Genomic DNA, 21,936 nt, shown 5'->3' with positions numbered 1-21,936 from the left:
TGACGTTTTCAAAGGGTTCCCCAATTACAGGAATTGGTTTCAATGGGGCAACAGGAATTAACTGATTGGGCTTACCGGACACTTGACATGTATGACAGGAACGGCAGAATGTTACCACATCGGACTTAAGTCCTGGCCAGAAGAAGTAACGGAGAATACGATTGTATGTTTTTCGTATTCCTAAATGTCCTGCCATGTTGTGATCATGGGCTAGGGTCAGAATTTGGAGACGAAATGGTTTGGGCACTACTACCTGACAAACAGAGTCATGTACATCACCAGAGCTCGGAGTCCAACGTCGCATCATCACACCATCATTCACAAAGTAAGACACATCTCTTTTACAGTTTTCACTTTTCACAAGAGACATACAGGAAGACAAAGTAACATCAGTTTGTTGTGCCTTACTTAACTGTTCTCTGTCCACTGACAGAGACAGTGTTTTGTCATCAGGCCTTAATTCGACACATACTTCTTCTTTTTCACATTTAGGTACAACACTTGGCGGATCAGAAGTGCTCGTAAAAGAATCACTTAGATCCACCAAATTTCCAAACTTTCGTGCCTGAGCATGGGTTACAGCACACATAGGAAATACTACAGGTGAGTTTAACACAGAGTCATCTGACACACATGCGGAAGCGATCGGACTTTCTATCACTTCCGGTGACGGGAACACTTGTCCGCCGGCTAAATCATTCCCAAGGATAAGATCTATCCCTTCTATTGGCAATTTGTTTCGAATGGCAACTTTACATTTGCCGGACATAAATCGGGATGACAATTGAACAAAGTGTAATGGGGCACGTAAAACATTCATTTCAACTCCCCAAATTAAGATGTCGGACCCGCAGTAAGACTGGGCCGAGAAATGTAGTACGTCATCTCGTAACACAGACTGTTTTGCACCAGTATCTCTCAGGATAGTAATTGGAATTTGGATTGACTCATTTTCCAAGGAAACAAACACTTGTGTAACAAACGGCTTAAATGCCTTGTCCACTTTGGTATTCCCAACCCTGCCCACAGGTGGCAGGGTAGGTGGCGGGGTTTGTATAAGAGCCACTGGAGATGATGATTTAGCAGTTTTAACGGTTTTATTCTGCTCTTTTTTCTTCAGAAAGGGACACACAGCAATGAGGTGATCCTGCTCATGGCAGTAGAAGCACTTGCGTTTTTCAGCGGTGACTGGGAATGTACGACGGAAAACTTTTGGAGAGGGATTTTTCCTCTCAACTGAGCTCAGATCATGCCGGACTGGTGAAACAAAAACGCTCTTATGCGTTAGTGCAAACTCGTCAGCCATGACAGCAGCATTATCCAGAGATGTGACTTTCTGTTCGTTCAAATAAAGCACTTTTTTCTCTGGTAGCCGATTTTTGAATTCTTCCATTAATATAAGCTCACGCAAATTTTCTAAGGTTGTAATTTTGCTAGCCTGACACCATTTATCAAAAATGGCCCTTCTCTCGTGCAAACTCTACATAAGTCTGTGTAGCAGTTTTTTCACAATTTCTGAATTTTTGTCTATAAGCCTCTGGCACTAACTCATATGCATGGAGGACTGTGGTTTTAACTTTGTCATAATCTAAACTATCTTCTATAGATAGTGACGCACATACCTCTGGGGCTTTTCCCACAAATTTGCACTGTATCAACAGAGACCACATATTTTTTGGCCAATTTAAGGTGGCAGCTATATGCTCAAATGCACTGAAATAAGAGTCCACTTCCGACTCTCTAAAAGGTGGTACTAATGCAATGTGCCTACTCACATCAAAGCCTTCGTGGGGTCGTGAAACAGGTGACTGAAAGGAGGGACTGGTAGCTAAAACAGCACCCTGCTCCAACTCCAGAACCCTTACCTTCAGGTGCATGGCTTCCACTTCCAACCTTTTGTTCTGCAGTTCCACCTCCTGAATTCGCAGAGTGAGTTCTAGCTCCTCTGTTGTTCGTCCAGCTTGGACTGGGAGGTCTTTAGTTGGGGTAGGAATACCCACTGCATCACCTGGCCCGAATCCATCTGTGGGAGTTGGCCATTCAACTGACCCTCTTTCCACCAGCTTTGAAACATCAAAAAAATTGGCTATAAGCACCAAATCAGCCTTTCTGCACCTATCTAACTTATCTATGGTAGGATCCATAGTGAAATCCTCTAATTTGAATTCCCTACTCATGGTGCCACCACCACAAAAGAAAAAACTGCGGAACAGACAAAGAGAATCTACACTTACCTACCAGGCTAGGAAAATTATTAATGGACGAGCACGGAAAAAACTCGACGGAAAATATTTGACGGACGAGCCCCCAATCTTGTTACGCCCCAGCCTAGGGGTTAACCGGAGCGTAACACGATGTGGAGTTTTCCTCCAAACCTCTCCCACTCTCAACAAATGCGAAATTACTAATTATGCTTAATGAAATATTTATTTTCTTATCGAAAATACAGAACACAAAATCAGGAATTTCAAAACAAACACAAACGCTAATTTAGCCCTACTCAAACAAAAACGCTAGCTTTAGCCCTACGGTATCTAATCAACAGAAAACAACACAAAATGACAGGTATCTAGCCTGGAACTCCTAAAACAAAACAGGAGAGAATGAAACAAAACACCTAGCTGGGTAATACAAACCTTTCTATTCAGAATCAACGAAAAACTACTCTAACACAACTAGTCATAACTCGAAACAAAACTACTTCTAACTAGCTAAACACGGAATCAAAGTCTCTATCAAGGTTGGTTTGGGAGTGGCAAAGATGGGAGAATCGCTCTCTCGAGCAGCAGTCCGTGGGCTTCTTATAGTCCTTCCGGGAATACTGGACCAATCCCGGAACTCCAATCGGACCAATCCACGGGCTTCCCACGTTCACGCCCACTCCATCCTCCATCTCACACACACACACACACACACACTGACCTGGGGTCATAACAATCTAGACAGAAAAACAGACCCAGAATGTGTCAGGCCTTAACACAGCCCCCCCCCAACGACCACCTCTGGGCGGTCGGCCGGGCCGGCCCGGTTGTCCTGGGTTACGGGCATAAAAGTCCCTAATGAGGGAGTCATCTAGAATCTGGGACGTCGGGACCCAGCTCCTCTCTTCTGGGCCATACCCCTCCCAATCCACCAAGAACTGGAAGCCCCTGCCCCGTCGCCAGACCCGCAGGAGTCGACGCACAGAGTAGACCGGTTCCCCGTCAATCAGGCGTGGAATGGGGGGTAGGGGCTCCGCGGTGGGATGAAGCGGGCTGATGGTAACTGGCTTGACTGCCAAGACATGGAACGTGGGGTGGATTTTCATAGTCGGGGGCAGTCTCAGCCGCACTACCGTGGGGCTGATGACCTGTCCAATTTCAAAGCGTCCTATGAAGCGTGGTGAGAGCTTGCGTTTGGGGAAGTGGAGGGGAAATCCCTGCGTGCTGAGCCAAACTCTCTGGCCTATCTGGTATGTGGGTGTTAGAGAAATTAAAATGTTACCCTCAAGTTTATTAATCTGCTTTACATTAATGTAAGTCAAAAACACTTTGGAGTAGGGCCTGTTACCTCTTGCCTCTTCCTAAGGTCAGTCTGTTCTGACCTTCACTCTCTGATAAGACACTTAGTATCGAAACCCAGTTTTCCAGTTTTATGGGAAACTGCCTCCTCTTTCTTCTTCTATCACATGACTGTTTGTATCATAGTATTAAAATGATGTGCTGCCCAGCTAAGGGCCAGTGATCCTCATGCTGTACCAAGGTGCTGTGTGACTGTTACTCCTTGCAAGTAAAACTTCTATATAATCTTACTGAAGTTCGTCCTCTGAGTCTATTTGTTAAAGAATTTACCTAACAACTTGGGGGCTCGTCCGGGATCGCAATATCTCCTCTTCCTTCCAGGATTGGACCTACAAACCATGCACGGGGGAGTCTTAAGACACCTGACTGAAAGCCCTCCGCCCTGGTCCCATAAGGGAACGGTTTGGAGCATTGAGAGGCTGGGATCTGCTGTGAGGGGAGAGGAGTGACGCAATTGAACTTTAAAGGAGAGACCAGAGACGGACTCCTGTAAGGTAAGAGAATTTTAATTTGGTTAAACTGAGTGGAGCCTCAGTGGGTCTAATTCGAACAAAACCGTCACCTGAGTGGAGTGGTGCGGTGTCCCTGGAAGTTTCTGGCTCTCTGGGAGCCCCGGGTGGTCCTGGGTCCTTCGGGTCACGCAAGCTGAGTAGAGTCTCAGGGAATTGTGGTCTCATAGCGGGCTGAGGGGTTGGTGATTACAAAACGGATCACTGACTAAAAATATCATTGACTTGACATGAGTGTTGAAATTCAAAGAAAACCGAAACTTGTGTGGCCTAGGGGACACTGGGTCAAACATGTTCGGGTAAAACCAAGCAGGGCTTTCAGGAAATCAGAAACTCGGGATGAACCCGTGGTCTGTGGGAGACCCAAAGTAAACTACCCCGTGGTCTGTGGGGGACCCGGAACAAAAAGGAGCCCCGGTGCACGTCGATAGTGCTTTTGAGCATAACAAAACAGAATATTGGTACCATGGAAAGAATATAAAAACATAGAGATAATTAATGTGACATTAAGAGAGTTAAACAGCTGCTCCATCTCCTCCAATTAGATCAGTAACTAAACAATAACAGTAATTAAAATAATTTAAAAAAACAAAAAAGGGGGGGGTAAGGAGCCTGTTAAAATAATAAGTGTAGGCCTACAATAATTATAATAATAAATAGCAGTGAGTAAAAACAAATAGTAACTGAATATATAAGAAAAAAAAATAAAATAATAATAATAATAATAAAATGGGTAATAAGAACACTAAATTAGAAGAACTAGTCACCGGTGACACAAAAATTGATGCATCAAAAGGATCCTAAAAAATATAGAAAAATTAGAAAAATGGAAAAATAAATATGTTTTTTTGGGGAAGTTAAACTGTGAGGACTGTACTCTGAACTGTAGAAACTTAGTGAAGGACATAAAAAGTAAGACTAAGGGAAATCAGAAGGATCAGAGAAAAGAAGGGCTGTTTGCAGCAGAAGATATGGTTGAAGTTTAACATGGTTAAAGAAAGTTTAGAGTGGACAGAGAGGGAGAGAGAGAAAGGAAGGAGAAAAGAGACAGAAGCAAATAGAAAAACAGGTAAAAGCCTCTTCACCAACATTGTATTTAGGGCAAACTGTTAAATTTACAGATGAACAAACTATGTCATGCTGTAGACAAACCTCCTCAACCTAATAATCCACCACTGGCTCAGCTTCCTCCGTACGCCCAGGGAGAAGAGGGTGCTGTTGGTGGAGCAATATTTCCTCCCACAGCTCCTTCTGATCCTGTGCCTCAGCCTCAACCTCCTTATGCTGAAGATAGTGAGGGAGTGCTGGCTTATTTTAACAGACTGAAAGATGTTTAACACTCACAGTGGAATATCAGTACCTGAAGGTGCTGCACAGAATGGGGATGGGCCTTATGCACAGCAGTTGAAGAATGCCTTTTTAAATGGCCTCAAACCTGAAATTTCAGGATTTATTCGAAAGCATCAAATTGGCTGGTGAACTTGTGTCCTAACAGAGACGAAAAATTATGCTGCGCATGTGACCACTGTTCTCCAACAAAGAGCAAAAGCACAAAAGAAAGTTAGAAAAACAGCTGAAATGTTTTTCACTGACTATGATAATGAAATGGTTTCTGAGTGTTATTTCCAGGGGGACAAGCTATGGCTTGATGGCCGGGGCAGGGGGCGGGGACGAGGTCGTGGCCGGAGACCTGGCAGACAGCAGATAGTTAATCATGACTACTGCTACGTCTGTGGAAAAGCAGGACACTGGGCCAAGAGCTGCCCATAGAGAAAGACACGCCCTGAGCACCAGGAGGGAGGAGCAGGCTACTCTGCATGACTAGACAGCAAAAAAGGTCAGATGCAAAATACACACACTGAACAGAATAAAGAGATATGAGACACACATCTGACTGAAGCTAACATTTTGAGCTTAGAAGGAGTAACTGAACTCATGATGTACGAAGGAAAACCAAAAGTGACATTGTTGGTGCAATGAGTTAAAATAAAATTCCTGTGTGACACAGGAGCTTGTAGGTCAGTTCTTAGTAATCCACCAGACAAACTCAGACTGACTACAAAAGAACATATTTTAGTAAAGAATGTAGGAGCAGCATGCGGACTACAACCTGAGGAAGAGAAACTGTTCAAATTGTGGGTGAGCCCACACATTTCACTTGCTAAACCTTCAACAGCTGAGTGGAAAGATTTAGGAGCATTTGTGAACAGGGCTGAGGAGGTGGGGACCGCCTGGGAGCCAGTCCCAGGTGACCCTCATGTTTTTTACAACCGCACTGTAGACACATATAGCAAAAAGTTGAACTGGTGTACAATCACAACAAAAGCTAAACATTTAAGTGTAAAAGAATGAGTAGAAGTGTTCACTCTAACATCAGAGGAAGAAGATCAATTAAAGGAAATTCCCTCATATTTATGGTCTACAGGAGCAGCAGATGTAGGGAAGATCAAAGGAGTAGAACCAGTTAAAATAACACCAAAAGGTACCTTCAGGCCCTTTCAAAGACAATATCCACTAAAACCTGAAGCTGCTGAAGGAATTAAACCAGTATTTGACTCATTACTAAAATCAGGCATTATCAGAGAGTGTCCAGTTTCACCCTGCAACACACCATTGTTTCCTGTTAAAAAGTCTGCCCCATCCACCGGCTGGAGGATGGTGCAGGACTTACAAGCTGTAAATAGAGCAGTGATACCTAGAGCTCCACTGGTACCAGACCCACACACCCTGCTGAATGACGTCAAGCCCAGCCCAAAGTGGTTCACTGCCATTGATGTGGCAAATGCATTTTTCTCTATAGAAGTTGACAAAGAATGAGAATTCTGATTTGCATTTGAGTTTTCGGGCAAAAGATGGACTTGGACGCGGATTCCGCAGAGTTATTGTGAGTCTCCTACCATCTTTTCCCAAGTAATGTCTGCTAACTTAGCTAAGTTTTCACCTCCTGTAGGAAGTCAAATACTTTTGTATGTAGATGATATTTTGATATGCTCTGAAACACAAGAACAATGTAAAACAAACACTATAGCTCTGCTTAAGTTTCTAGCAGAACAGGGACACAGAGTGAGTAAGAAGAAACTACAGTTGTGGAAAAAGGAAGTTAAATACCTAGGACATAACCTCTCACAACAAGGGAGAGCTCTAGACTCAGACAGAAAAGAAGCTATACTTAAAGCACCAAAACCACAAACTAAAAGACAGATGATGTCTTTCTTGGGTATGACAAACTTCTGCAGAGCATGGATACCAAACTATTCAGAGCTGTCTAGTCCATTGGTGAAATTGATTTATGACACACCTATGGCAGCTCGTGACAGAATAAAATGGACTGAAATTACAGAAAAGGTCTTTAATGATCTTAAAAAGACCCTGACCAGCACCTCTGTTTTAGGACTGCCTAACTATGAAAAATGTTTTATGCAAACTGTTGATTGTAAAAACGGTCACATGACTTCAGTGCTGACTCAGCCTTATGGGGATAAAAACAGGCCTATTGCTTATTATTCCACCCAATTGGACCCAATAGCAAGAGCAATGCCTGTGTGTATTCAAGCTGTTATTGCAGCCTCCATGACAGTCCAGGCTTCAGCAAGTATTGTGTTGTTCCATCCTCTGACACTAAAGGTTCCACATGCAGTCTCTGTCCTGTTGTTGCAAAACAAGCTAGCATACACGTCACCAGCTAAACATCTGTCCTGCATGACTACACTGCTTTCACAGCCACATCTCACTATTGAACGATGTACAACCTTTAATCCTGCTACATTAATGCCTATAGCTGAGGATGGTGGGCCATGACTGTATTGTTGAAACTGAGAATAGAGTGTTGCCCAGGGTTAACCAAACTGACACACCTTATAAAGATGCTGAAATGACAATGTTTGTAGATGGATCTAGTAAGAAAAATCCGGACGGATCCAATTCTACAGGTTATGCCGTTGTCACACTTAAAGCAGTACTTAAAGCTGAACCTCTACCATCACACTTATCAGCTCAAGCTGCAGAACTGATTGCTCTAACCGAAGCTTGTAAATTAGGAGAAGTAAAAGTAGTTAATATCTACACTGACAGCAATTATGGATTTTCAACTGTACATGTGTTTGCTCAGCTGTGGAAGAACAGAGGAATGATCACGTCATCTGGCAAGCCCATCACACACAAAGACTTTATTTTACAACTTCTTGATGCTGTACAGCTGCCTAAGAAGGTAGCAATTTGTAAGTGTGCTGCCCACACAGGAGGGACAGACACTATTTCCATTGGAAACCACAGAGCTGATAAGGCAGCGAAACAGGCAGCCCATAAATCACTGCCTCTGCAAGCCACTGTTACAGTTGAACATCTTGATGAGCAGATACTTAAAGACATGCAAGATGGTGCACCTCAAAATGAAAAAGACTTATGGATAAGAAATGAGTGTAAAATAGATGACAACAATATTTGGAAATGTAAGGATAACAAAGTAGTGTTACCTAGAAGTTTATTTAGATATGCAGCTGTACTGACGCATGCTAATGTGCATACGTCAGCAGGAGGGATGGTAGATTAGTAAACATAGTGTTTACAACATATGGTTTTACAAACTACTCTAAAAAAAATTATTAACAATGTGAAATATGTGGAAAAATAATCCACAGGGACAGATTGTGACAAGAAATAGTGGAAAGTTTCCACTACCTGAATATCCTGTTCAACATATCTGCATGGATTTTATTGAACTAAATAACTGTGAGGGAAAGAAATACTGTTTAGTGATCACTGATGCATTAACCAAATGGACTGAAGTGTTTCCAGCAAAGCATCCTGATGCACTAACAGTAGCCAAAGCGCTAACAACTACTATTATTCCCAGATTTGGAATTCCAGAGAAAATCTATTGTGATAATGGTACACATTTTGAAAACCAGGTAACTAAACATCTTACTACAGCATTAGGAATCCAGGTGAAATATCACTGTTCCTATCACCCACAGTCAGCAGGACTAGTGGAAAGAACAAATGGAACAATCAAGTCAAAGCTCAGGAAAAGTATAGCTGAGACAGGGAAAACCTGGATGCAGTGTTTACCAATAGTGATGTTACACATGCACATAACACCGAGCGTGAACGGACTATCACCATTTGAAATGTTGTATGGTAGACCTTATCATCTTCCTGAGCTAAAACCATTCATTAAGGAGGATGCTCATATGACTGAGACCATTGCTGATTATATGGCAAAAATGTTGACTAATAAAAATGTTGTATCTGTGATTAATGCACAACAGGAGGGTCCTGAGCCTGAACCAGACTCCAGAGTGACACCAGGAGACTGGGTCTTTGTAAAAGTCATAAAAAGGAAGCACTGGCATTCCCCACGCTGGGAAGGACCTTACCAAGTATTGCTGTCCACTCCCACTGCTGTGAGAATTGCTGAGAGACCTTCCTGGGTTCATCTAACACACTGCAAAAAGGTAAAAGTACTGTCTGAGTACTTCTGTCAAACCAGCAGGGACTCACTCTAAACTCCGACCAAACCTGTAGTGAAGTCTGGGTACAAAGGGGGGTGGAACCAATAGGGACCACTCGTCTCAAACCAGTGAAGAAACCAACCACACCCAGGGGAATTAGGTGAGTGAGGAGTAGAGTGACCTGGGGAGAAGACTGCTCAGAGGTACATTTTGCTATGGAGAGTCCAATATATCGACCCTGGCACCCCTTTAGACTGTTTTGTGGGGTAAGGCTGACAATAAGTGTGAGGATTTTACAACAGAGCAAATGGTCACTAACTTAAACCAATGTGGGGGCTGAATGTTTGCTTGACCCTTTCATGGTATGTGGTTCTGTCTGTTTTATTGGTTTAGTGTTTTAGGGTAGAAGGTTGTAAATAACTGCCAACAATTTGTTTCTTTGATGGTAAGAAGACTGAAGATAGTACCTGAACAAACGTGGAGTCTGTTCAAGATTAGTCCACCCCTTTCTTGTCAAAATGTATATAAACTGGTCTTTTAACACAGACGGGAGAGGACTTTCTGCAAGGACGTCCTCTCCGGGCCCGTGATTAAACCTGAGATGATTCATCACACTTGTGGTTGTTTTCTGAGAATTAGCAACTCTCAAACTTAAAGAAATTTCTACCACATAAGCATCTTGATTGTTATATCACTCATCATAGTTTTACCTATTTTGTTTCTCTTTGAGAGGGTTTGCAACAGCCAGAGAACGCTACTGACTCCACTGAGATAAGACCTGGTATTTTTTCCTCCCTTGAGAAGGAATTGCTACAGCCAGGTAATATCATGAACAACACCAAAACCAAACCGTCCAAACCTAGGACAAAGAGACCTAATGATGTGCCCACTTTTATCTTTTGGGCCAATAAGATTCAAACTGTCCAGTTTGATTTTTGTAAAGTAGTTAACTGTGGTAATGTGTGACAGGAACAGCTGACATGAGCAGACAAGTATATTTATGTCACTAACATATGTAGGTTACACTGATAAGACTCAATCCACACAATGATCCAACAGGCAGCTGTTTACTTCCACCTGCCCTCCAGCCAGTAAACCATGTCTTTGCATTATTTGACGCCACCTGCTCCTTTCCTGCTCTTACTATACCTTTCTTTACACCTTATAGTACTAATTATACCTGTTTTTGAGAAATTCCACTTCAGGGAGAAAGGTCAGTGATCTCCACTGGTGCAGCTCTACCACCAATGTGACCACTCCAGGGGCAGGCTATGACCCTTCCTGGTTCGCTGACCATGTTACTGCACGTGCTGACCTGTGGTGGTATTGTGGGGGAAACCAATTGAGACCAGTGCTCCCACCTGATTGGCAGGGAACCTGTGCTTTTAAACAATTGATGATGCCATTTTATGTGTTACCTCTGTCTGGTTCTTCCCTGGACAGCTCACACCGTGTGAAAAGAGACACTGCAGCAGTTTTGATAACAGAGTGTACATTGATGCCATCAGAGCCCAGAGGAGTTCCTGACGAGTACAAAGCTAGAAACCAAGTTGCAGCAGGGTTTGAATCTTTTCTGTTTTGGTGGGCAACCATTTATAAAATGTTGATTGGATAAATTATTTGTATTACAACCAGCAGAGATTCATTAACTACACTAGAGATGCTGTCAGAGGTTTAGCAGAGCAGTTAGGTAAGACTAGTCTTATGACCTGGCAGAATCGGATGGCATTGGACCTGTTACTGGCTAAAGAGGGAGGTGTTTGTAAAATGTTTGGATCTGCCTGTTGTACCTTTATTCCTAACAACACTTCCCCAGATGGATCTGTCACTCAAGCTTTAGAAGGACTCCAAGCCTTATCTGAGGAGCTCGCTGAGAATGCTGGTATTGACAACCCCTTCACTTCCTGGCTGGAAGGAATGTTTGGTAAATGGAGCGGCCTGATCCAGTCCATACTCATCTCAATGGCTGTGATCACTGATATTTTAGTTACCTGTGGTTGCTGTTGCATTCATGTATTAGAGGCCTTTGCTAACGCCTTATTGATACAACAATTAACAAACAAATGTATCAGTCCATTTCACAGGATGACCAGGACCCTGAAACTCCTCCAGAGCCAATGAAGGAAGACCTGACTGTGTCTTTTACCGACTATGATAAATTTGTCCTAACTTCTGAACTGTAAGGCATGAATGACTCCAACATTGAAAATTCCTACAGAAAGTGCTGTTGTGATGACTGTTTGCCCATAAAGACAGAAAGTTATGACATTTATTTCTCGCTTCTACAAGTTATATTTTAGCGTGCTAATTATTTTATGTTTGTGATTGTGATCTTGTTTGTTGTTTAATCATAGTTAGGATTTATGATTTTACTGTTTTTCCTATAATAGTAATTCTGATTTTTCTGTGTGCTTTACCAGAATAATAATCATTAATGATCTGCTAAACATTTTCACATAGTAGTTATGCTAAGCATAAACAGGAGGGATGTGTTAGAGAAATTAAAATGTTACCCTCAAGTTTATTAATCTGCTTTACTTTAATGTAAGTCAAAAACACTTTGGAGTAGGGCCTGTTACCTCTTGCCTCTTCCTAAGGTCAGTCTGTTCTGACCTTCACTTTCTGATGACACTTAGTATCGAAACCCAGATGTTTTGCAGTTTCATGGGAAACTGCCTCCTCTTTCTTCTTCTATCACATGACTGTTTGTATCATAGTATTAAAATGATGTGCTGCCCAGCTAAGGGCCAGTGATCCTCATGCTGTACCAAGGTGCTGTGTGACTGTTACTCCTTGCAAGTAAAACTTCTATATAATCTTACCGAAGTTCGTCCTCTGAGTCTATTTGTAAAAGAATTTACCTAACAGTGGGCGCTGGTGCGCGCCGACGATTGGCGATGAGTTTATTCCGGGCTTCTGTACGACCTAGGGCCCTCCGGGTCTCCACCCAGGTCCAGGGGGCGCGGCGGACGTGCTCCGTGACGGAGGGAACGGCGACTGCTTCAACTGCTTCAAAGGGGGACATCCCGGATGCGGCCGAGATGAGGGAGTTGTGGGCGTACTCGACCCAGGGGAGCTGGTGTGACCAGGAGGCTGGGTCTTTCTCCGTCACACAACGTAGGACTGCTTCCAGGCTTTGGTTGGCTCGTTCTGTCTGGCCATTGGACTGGGGGTGATAGCCAGAGGAGAGACTTGTGGGGGCTCCCAGTGCCTTACAGAACCCCTTCCACACCCAAGAGGTGAACTGGGGCCCCTGGTCTGACACGATGTCCAATGGGATGCCGTGCAGCTGGAAGACATGTTGGACTAGGAGGTCTGCCGTCTCCTTCGCCGAGGGTAACTTAGGTAAGGGGACAAAATGGACCGATTTAGAAAAGCGGTCGACGATGGTAAGTATGACCGTATTACCTTGTGACGATGGCAGACCGGTGACAAAGTCCAGCGCGATGTGAGACCAGGGACGGTGGGGAACGGGCAGTGGTTGGAGGAGTCCAGCAGGGGGCCGATGCGATGGTTTGTTGCGGGCACAGACGGGGCAGACAGCTACAAACCTTTCCACTTCCTGTTTCATTCCCGGCCACCAGAACCGCTGGCGAAGGAGATGTAGGGTACGCCTAACCCCTGGGTGACAAGCCACTCGCGCTTGGTGTCCCCAAGACATGACGGCCGTGCGGGCTGCTGGTGGAACAAACAACCTCCCTTCAGGTACGCCGTCTGGGACTGGGAACCCTTCGGAGGCACGCCGAACCTCTGCCTCAATCCCCCACTCAAGGGTGCCAAGGACGCAGGAGGGCTTGAGGATGGGCTCTGGGACCGACGCTTCTGGGCTGTCCGGTTCGGGGATTCAAGACAGGGCATCCGGTTTTTTATTCCGGGATTCTGGGCGGTACGTGAGCTGGAAATCAAACCTGGTAAGGAACAATGCCCATTGCGCCTGGCGTGGACTTAGTCTCTTCGCGGTGCGAAGGTATTCCAAATTCTTATGATCAGTCCATACCAAAAAGGGGTGTGCTGCTCCTTCCAGGTGGTGTCTCCACTCCTGCAAGGCTAAGACGAGGGCCAGTAATTCCCGATTTCCCACGTCGTAGGTCCGCTCCGCGGCCGACAGGCGCCTGGAAAAAAAAGCACCCGCCCCCACCCCGACGTCTGATGCATCAACCTCCAACACGAACTGTCTGGAGGGATCCGGGTGTATTAGCACCGGGGCGGAGGAGAAACTGTGCTTCAGCTCCTGAAAGGCCTGCTCAGCGGCGGATGACCAGACGAAAGGCACCTTGGGAGAGGTAAGCACAGTGAAAGGTGTAACAACCGAACTGTAGTTGCGCACAAACCTTCGGTAGAAGTTGGAAAACCCAAGGAAGCGCTGCAGTTGATTTTTTGATGTCGGAGTCGGCCATTCGACCACTGCCTGAACCTTGGCAGGATCGGTTCTAAGCTGGTCTTCCTCACCACATAACCCAGGAACTTGACAGAGTTTTTATGAAACTCGCATTTCTCTGCCTTTACAAAGAGCCGGTTTTCCAGCAGCCTTTTCAGGACCATCCGGACATGTTGCACATGTTGTTCAAAAGTGTTAGAGAAAATCAGGATATCATCTAGATAAACAAAGAGAAAATGGTTTAACATATCACATAACACATCGTTAATCAAAGCTTGAAAAACAGCATTAGACAACCCAAATGGCATTACTAAAAACTCAAAGGAACCAAAAGGGGACTTAAAGGCTGTTTTTCATTCATCCCCCTCTCTTATCCTGATCAGGTAATAAGCATTTCGTCTAGTTTAGTCTAGTTTAGTAAAGTATCTTGCAGAATGGAGGGGGTGGAAAGCTGAATCCATGAGGGGTAGCAGATATTTGTTCTTAACAGAGATGTTATTTAAGCCCCGATAATCCACACAGGGGCGTAGTGTCCCGTCCGTCTTTGGAACAAAGAAAATGCCCGCCCCCACTGCAGACGTGGAAGGTCTAATGAGGCCCGAAGCTAAGGACTCATTAACAAATCGCTCCAGGGCGTCGACCTCTGGCTTGGATAGGTTGTACAGCCGACTGGACGGCAGCGTGGACTCGGGCAGCAGGTCAATGGCGCAGTCATATGGCCGGTGCGGAGGCAGCGCTTTGGCCCGATCCCTACTGAACACTAACTTCAGGTCATGATACTGGCTGGGGACCCCGGATAAGTCTACCTCGTCCGCCTTCACCTGGAACTGGTATTTTCTCCCTCAGTTCCGCGTGTTCGTTTGATTGATGAAACGGAGGAGATGAATATGGTCTCAAATAAGCCGTTTAATAAAACACACTGAATAAAGCAGTTACAGAGCTCCGGGTCAAACTTTCCCTAGCCGTTTCTGTCAGGGCACGAAGTCTGACTGACTATTTTTCCCTTAACCCGGTGATAGTATTCCAAAATGAAATGTGCAATCTTTAGGAAGCTGGCGTGTTCTTCTCCCATAGGTTGAAAACGTTGGGATGTCCCGAGGTATCCACCTGTTGCTATGCCTCCTGGCAGAAGTCAACCTGCCCTGTAAGACAGAGTTCAACAACCAAAACACCAGACACATCCTATCTGATGTTATGTCTAATTTACTTCTCATCCCGTGGGAAACTCTGCAATTACTAAAAAACAAGTTCATGTCTAAACTACTACTATTTCACACCTACTAGAATGCTTTGTGATTATACTGTAATGATGCCTTAAAATCCATTATATGATAAATGTAAGCTAATACTACCAAAATGTAAGCTAATACTACCACAATGTAAGCTAATACTACCTTGTACCTTGAGCTATAATATAATAGAAGTTATACCTTAAGCTGTAATGTAATAGAAGTAACGATTCCCACAGTTAGTTGGGATTGGGCGTGCGGACGTTAGACACCGTGCGTAACAGGAGGGGCTCCATGAGTCTATAAGCCCCGTTCGCCAGTCAATAGTGGGGTTATGCAACTTTAGCCATGGCAGCCCCAATAGTAAGGGGGCCGAGGCCCTGTCCATAATGAAAGGCTGCAGGAGCTCGTGGTGGTTGCCTGATACAACCACCACGTTGCAGCGCGCGGTCCTCCCAGCCAACCTCTGCCGCCAGGATCCGGAAGGAGACTGAATAGTCCACTGCAGAACGATGCCCTTGTTGGAGGTTTAGTAGCCCCATCGGGGGTGGTCAAAGACCCAACGTATTTCCTGGATGAAACTGCCGTAGTCATCATATAGGGAAGGTTGGCTCTGCAGCAACGCCACCCCCCAGGCTGCTGCCCTCTCGGTCAGCAGGCTGGCCACAAACGCTACTTTAGAAGTGTCAGTGCCATACGTGAACGGCTGCTGCTTAAAGACTAAAGTGCAGGCGTGAATAAATTCGTTACATTTACCTAAATTGCCCGCATAGCGGGATGGCGTGGGGATGTACGGCTCTCGGCCGGGGGGTGTAGCGGCGGCCGTGGCCGGTGCGAGAGGCGGCTCCGGCAGCGGAGCGGCTTGGGCAGACAGCTGGGACACTGCATCCCTGGTTTCGCGGAGTTGATCCACCAATGTCTGTAAAACTTGTCCCTGCTGTTGTACCGCTGCCCCCTGTGCCGAGAAGGCAGTGCGGAACTGCTCCCATTCCGCTGGGTCCATGGTGGTCAGAAGTTTCTGTTGCGACCTGGTGAAGTCGGACCCAAGAGCAGGATTGAGGCAGTGCCAGGTGATCAGAATGAAGTTTAATTCAGACGGTAGAGGAATTGTACACAGCGATGACACAGGCTTTCTAACTAGACATACAAGAACTGAGCTTCTCTGTAACTCAACGGAGCTAGGTTTGTCACTTGTCGCTTTCCCAATGACAAAGGCATAAATAGTCCTTGGTGAGTGACTGGCCAACGGTTGGCTCCCCGGACCTCAGGTGTTCCTGGTTGCCTAAATTACACACACACCAGCACAGACAGACAGACAGACACACACACACACACACACACACACACCAGGGAGAATAGAGAGAGACATCTAGACAGAAAAACAGACCCGTAATGTGTCAGGCCCTAACAGTATCTCCATAAAAAGCCTCCAGTTAATCCAGAATGCTGCAGCCAGAGTCCTGACAGGAACTAGCAAGAGAGATCATAATTCTCCTATATTGGCTTCTCTTCATTGGCTCCCTGTAAAATACAGAATAGAATTCTTCTTTTCACGTACAAATCCCTTCATGATCAAGCTCCTTCATACCTTAAAGACCTCATAGTACCATATTATCCCAATAGAGCACTTCGCTCTCAGAGTGCAGGTCTACTTGTGGTTCCAACCGGTCGAGGCAGAGGGCCGCCCAAACTGAGCCTGGTTCTGCTGGAGGTTTTTTCTTCCATTAAGGGGAGATTTTCCTCTCCACTGTCGCCAAGTGCTTGCTCATAAGGGATTTGTTGGGTTTTTTTGTTTTTTGTGTAAAGTGCCTTGAGATGATTGAATTGTGATTTGGTGCTATACAAATAAAATTAAATAAAATAAATAAAATACAAATTAAATTAATTCTAGAAACTGTCGTTCCCCGGTCTCCAGTTGCCCCTAGATTCTCCCTCTGTCTGTTCTGCACACCTGCCCTTCATTCCCTCATTGTCTAGTCCTAACTCCACTTACATTAATAGCTCCCCTGACATACTATATATACTGGCCTCTTTCCTTTGCCAGATTATTGTCTGTCAGTTCTGTTCAGTTTCCATTTTGTGATCAGAGTTAGAAAGTAGCAGAAAATTATTGAACATCTCTGCTAAGAATTTCTGTTTTTCTCAGGTTGGTAGTATTTTTCTCAGCTGTGTCTCACATGTCTGACAAAGCTCCTGCAAGCTGTAGGATTTTGGTGTCTGGTCACTTAACACAACTGTGTCCAAATGCAACCATGTTGTGCTGCAATAAGGCAACCACCAGTCTTTTCATGGAAATTGTTTCCAGCAACAACAACCAAATGGTGAGTTGCAGTAACCTGCAATTATTAAACTCTGCCAAATTTCATTTATTTACATAGACATTAAAGTATCTAAGGGTGTATTCACACCTTCTTTGTTTGGTCCGGTTAAAGTGGACCAGAGTTAATTTCCCCCCTTGGTCCGGGCCTTTTGTGCAGGTGTGAATACAAACATATGAACTCTGGTCCGGACCAAACAAGCGGACCAAGACCCAGATGAAAAGGTGGTTTCGGACCATTTCGAAACGGACTCTGGTTCGGATCATTTATGGTGTGAATATGAACCTGATACTTTCTGTTTTTTCTTTCTTGTACAATGCCGCTCCTTTTTTTTTTTTTACAATGCCAATGACAATAATGTTCCAACTTTCTGTCACCTTTTGGTGTGGAGGGGGGCTTCAAGTGGAGGGGCTATGAGACCCTGATTTACATAACATTTGCATACCGTGGTCCGCCGAGTAACAACATCATACAAGAAAGATTTTAGTGACCATTTGCAAAAAAAGTGTTTCAATGCCAAACTTTATTTTCAATGCCAAAATTTAAAGTCATCAAATTGGCTCCATACTACAGGGGAAATCTTTTGAGGCATGTGCACTTAGAGCAGCAAGAAGAAACCTGACTGCAGGTTTAAAAAGAGACAAGACTGATTTGATGATTATGCTCTTTAGATCACTTCTCCACATGAAGACATGGAGCATGTGGGCTGGGATTTAAATCATCACTTACTTCAACAGAAAATACATTAAATGGCGCAGGGAACCATTTCTTCACTTCACTTCAAACACTTTTTCTGCCCACTTTGACGACTCTATCACCAATCCTATCACTAGACTCATTATGACACCTGGTGAACACACACCTCTTTTCCTACTCTATACAATGAATTAGTCTGGAATCTCTTCAGATGAGATGAAATTAAACTGAGATGATTCATCACACTTGTGTTTGTTCTTGAGAATTAACATAACTCATAACCTAGAAGAAAATTCCACGACAGGGCCAATGGACGCAGAATAGACCAATAACAGAAATGAGTGATATGATGTGTGTGGTAGAGACACTATTTAATGACTGTTTTTGTCACATGATTTTATCACCAGTTCTGTGCATATTTTTGAATGGAGTAAACAGCAAAAGCCAGTTGTAGAAAGATTTGCAGACTTGGGATTGATATTGAGGCTTGTTTAAATCTGATTGGATGACTGGAGCATAAAGCCCGCCCCATTGCAGATAAATGGCTGTCATTGGCCCGGCTCATTTGAGGTTGTTGGAAAAGACTCTATGGCAGGAGTACCAGACCCACATTCTTTCACTAAGAAAGGAGTGGGTCTGCCTGGCCAGGCTACCAGCAAAAAGACTAGAGGTAGAACAACTGGAGGACTGGAATGATCAGCTATACTTCCTGAAGAGGATTAAACTGGTTGGCCTGGGAGCCACAGTCCTCACATCCTTCTGTAGGTGTGTAGCAGAAAGCGTCCTCATTTAATGTGTCACTGTGTGGTATGGGACCTGGACCTATCAAGGACCTGCTGGTTCTTCCAATGAGGGATCAGTCTGTGCTGAAGATCACTAGGAGCAGTATCCCTGCAATCTGTGACACCTACAACAGCAGATATAGGAGCAGGGCTGCCAGTATCATGAAGGACTCCTCCCATCCTGCCCAAGGACTGTTTGTTCCCCTCCCCTCAGGTGGGAGGCTGTGCAGCATCAGAACCAGGACTACCAGGTTGAAGTTGAGCTTCTTTCCAGAAGCTGTTAGACACATTAACTCTGCCGTTTGCCAGAGTCTGTTACATTGAATTGTCACTTTAACAGACTCTTTATATTTTTCTACTTCAGAGACTTTCCTGTGCAGTAGTCGTACACTAAGATATTTTTTATTTCATTCATCTTTTAATTATCATACCTGCACTAAAACTATTTAACACTTTCTAAACTGCACAGCTTTATATTTGCTATGATGCTAAATTCTCAGGCTCTGTCTGTGTCTGTGCATATGACTGGGTATCTGTATGTGAGTACTATATGAGCAAATACTCTATTTTCAGTTTTTTATTAGTATTAATGTGTAAGTGCTGTATTTATCTTTTTAAGCAGCTTTTTTATTGCTGGTTTAAACAGGACCTCAGTGCTCAGTTTGGGTCCACTCCACATGGATCACTTGTTTTTCAGTGACAGTAAAATCCCTTGTTAGTCAGTGTCACTGTGGTTCTGATGAGAAAAGATTCCTCAGGTAAATAAAGCTCAGTCAAATGATGAAGTAGTTGTTTACTCATTTAGGTAAACTGATGTCAGAAATAGGAAATAATAAACATCATACACATGAAATTAGACAGACTGAAGTTTATTAATAAGATGTAATATAGATAGCATACCAGGGAGTAAGAAATGGACCTGGAGGTTTAAATCAGCTCCTCAAAATCATTAATCATTAATCAATGGTGACAAGTAAAATATGTGAAGAAGTAAACAAAGATTCAGAATACATGTGGATAATACTACAAAGATATATGTGTAAATATATAATGTAATCTCCAGCAGGATTTTATTATACGCTGCCTTTTTCACTAATCAAATATACTCAAATTCACCTTAAAATGTCTGAAATCTCTTTACTCTGATGCAGAAAAAATATTCATTTTTTAAAAATCAAACACAGAAAGTATATTTCTAACAATCATTCAAACCTCCCACTTTAATGTTTCTCTGAAAGAGTATATTCATATTTTTCGTGTAGTTGTTACACGGATCATTCTGGGCTGAATGAAACACTGTGCAAAGTGATTGTTGGTTCTAATCAAACATTTAAACAGAGACTTTCTTTTCTTTGTTCTAGGTTGAGCTCGTGACTGTTAGGAGATGCACACTCAATGCTAGCCCCGGCTGCAGCCCAGAGTCTCGCCCAGCACTCTTTATTTATACAATTATGTGGTTTTATGACTTCCAGGCATTGTCTCACTTTACACAATAGGTGAGATTTGCAGCATAGGCTGTCTTCAGAGTTCATACAGAGTTCACATCCATATATGTACATGTCTTGGTGATTTGCACAGAGAAAACAGGAAACATCCTCGACTGTGACATTTACACAGTTATTTTGGTTGCTCAACTGAGGCATGTCTGGTTGCACCCTTTGCATAAAGCTGTCTACAAAATCTCTTAAGCTGCAAAATGACAATTCTAATAACACAGTCAGCAATTTACAATGCCCTTATTCTAACAGTGATCAAATTAAAAGCCCATGTGTTCAACCAAAGAGTGCAGTTTTAAATTATTCCTATTTAGACACAATGGAACATCTTGCATATGTGTGTATGTGTTGACCATTTGAAGTCAGGATAACCCATATCATGTAGGCACCAACAAGTCAGAGGATCACACAGTCTCTGAGATTTATTTAGCTAATTGTTTTAGTAGACGACTTTGGAATAAAATAATTAAGTCATGCAAATTCATTATTAGCAGCTTCAGTTTGCAGAGTACAAATGATTGAACTGACAGCTATGACTGTGTTACTTTGATATAGATATCAGAAGTGATTGTTTTTGGCCCCAAAAATGAAAGGTCAAAGGTCATTGCTCACCTTGACTCCATGTCATTGAAAGCTACAAATCAAGCCAGAAACCTTGGTGTAATCATTGATTCAGACCTGAATTTTAACAACCACATAAAATCCATCACTATATCTTCCTATTACCACCTGAAAAACATTGCTAGGATAAAAGGTTTTCTGTCTAAACAAGATGCAGAAAAACTTGTTCACGCATTTATCTTCAGTAGGTTAGATTATTGTAATGGCTTGTTCACAGGTCTTAGCAAAAAGTCAATCAGGCAGCTGCAGCTAATCCAGAATGCTGCTGCCAGAGTCCTTACAAACACCAGGAAACTGGACCATATCACACCAGTTCTCAGATCACTACACTGGATTCCCGTTAGTCAAAGGATAGATTTTAAAATCTTATTGCTAGTTTATAAAACACTAAATGGTTGTGGACCAAAATATATTCAAGATGAATTAGTTCCCTATGAGGTTTCCAGATCCCTCAGGTCATCTGGTACAGGTCTACTGTGTGTTCCCAGAACCAGAACCAAACAAAGTGAAGCAGCATTCAGTCACTATGCTCCTCACTTGTGGAACAAACTTCCTGAACACCTGAGGTCTGCTCAAACTGTCAGCTCATTCAGATCAGGACTGAAAACACTGTTGTTTACTGCTGCCTTCGAATAATTGTTCATCCTTGTTTTCTTAATGTGCTTTTACATCTTATTTTAATTTACTTGATTTGATTTAAATTTATTTTATGTTTAGATGCTCTTTTCAATGCTTTTAATGTAATTCTATGCCTTGTAAATAAATTTGCCTTGTCTTGCCTTACTTTGATGCTGAAGAAAACTTAAAAACCTGATGATTCTCAGGTAAGTTTTGTCTTTACAAGGAACATATTACTGCATGATTTATAAGAAGCAGGTATAGATAATGGATGGAAAG

This window comes from Mastacembelus armatus, chromosome 8, assembly GCF_900324485.2.
Source record: "Mastacembelus armatus chromosome 8, fMasArm1.2, whole genome shotgun sequence".
Taxonomy (NCBI): Eukaryota; Metazoa; Chordata; class Actinopteri; order Synbranchiformes; family Mastacembelidae; genus Mastacembelus; species Mastacembelus armatus.
Note: the sequence above shows the minus strand (reverse complement) of the source record.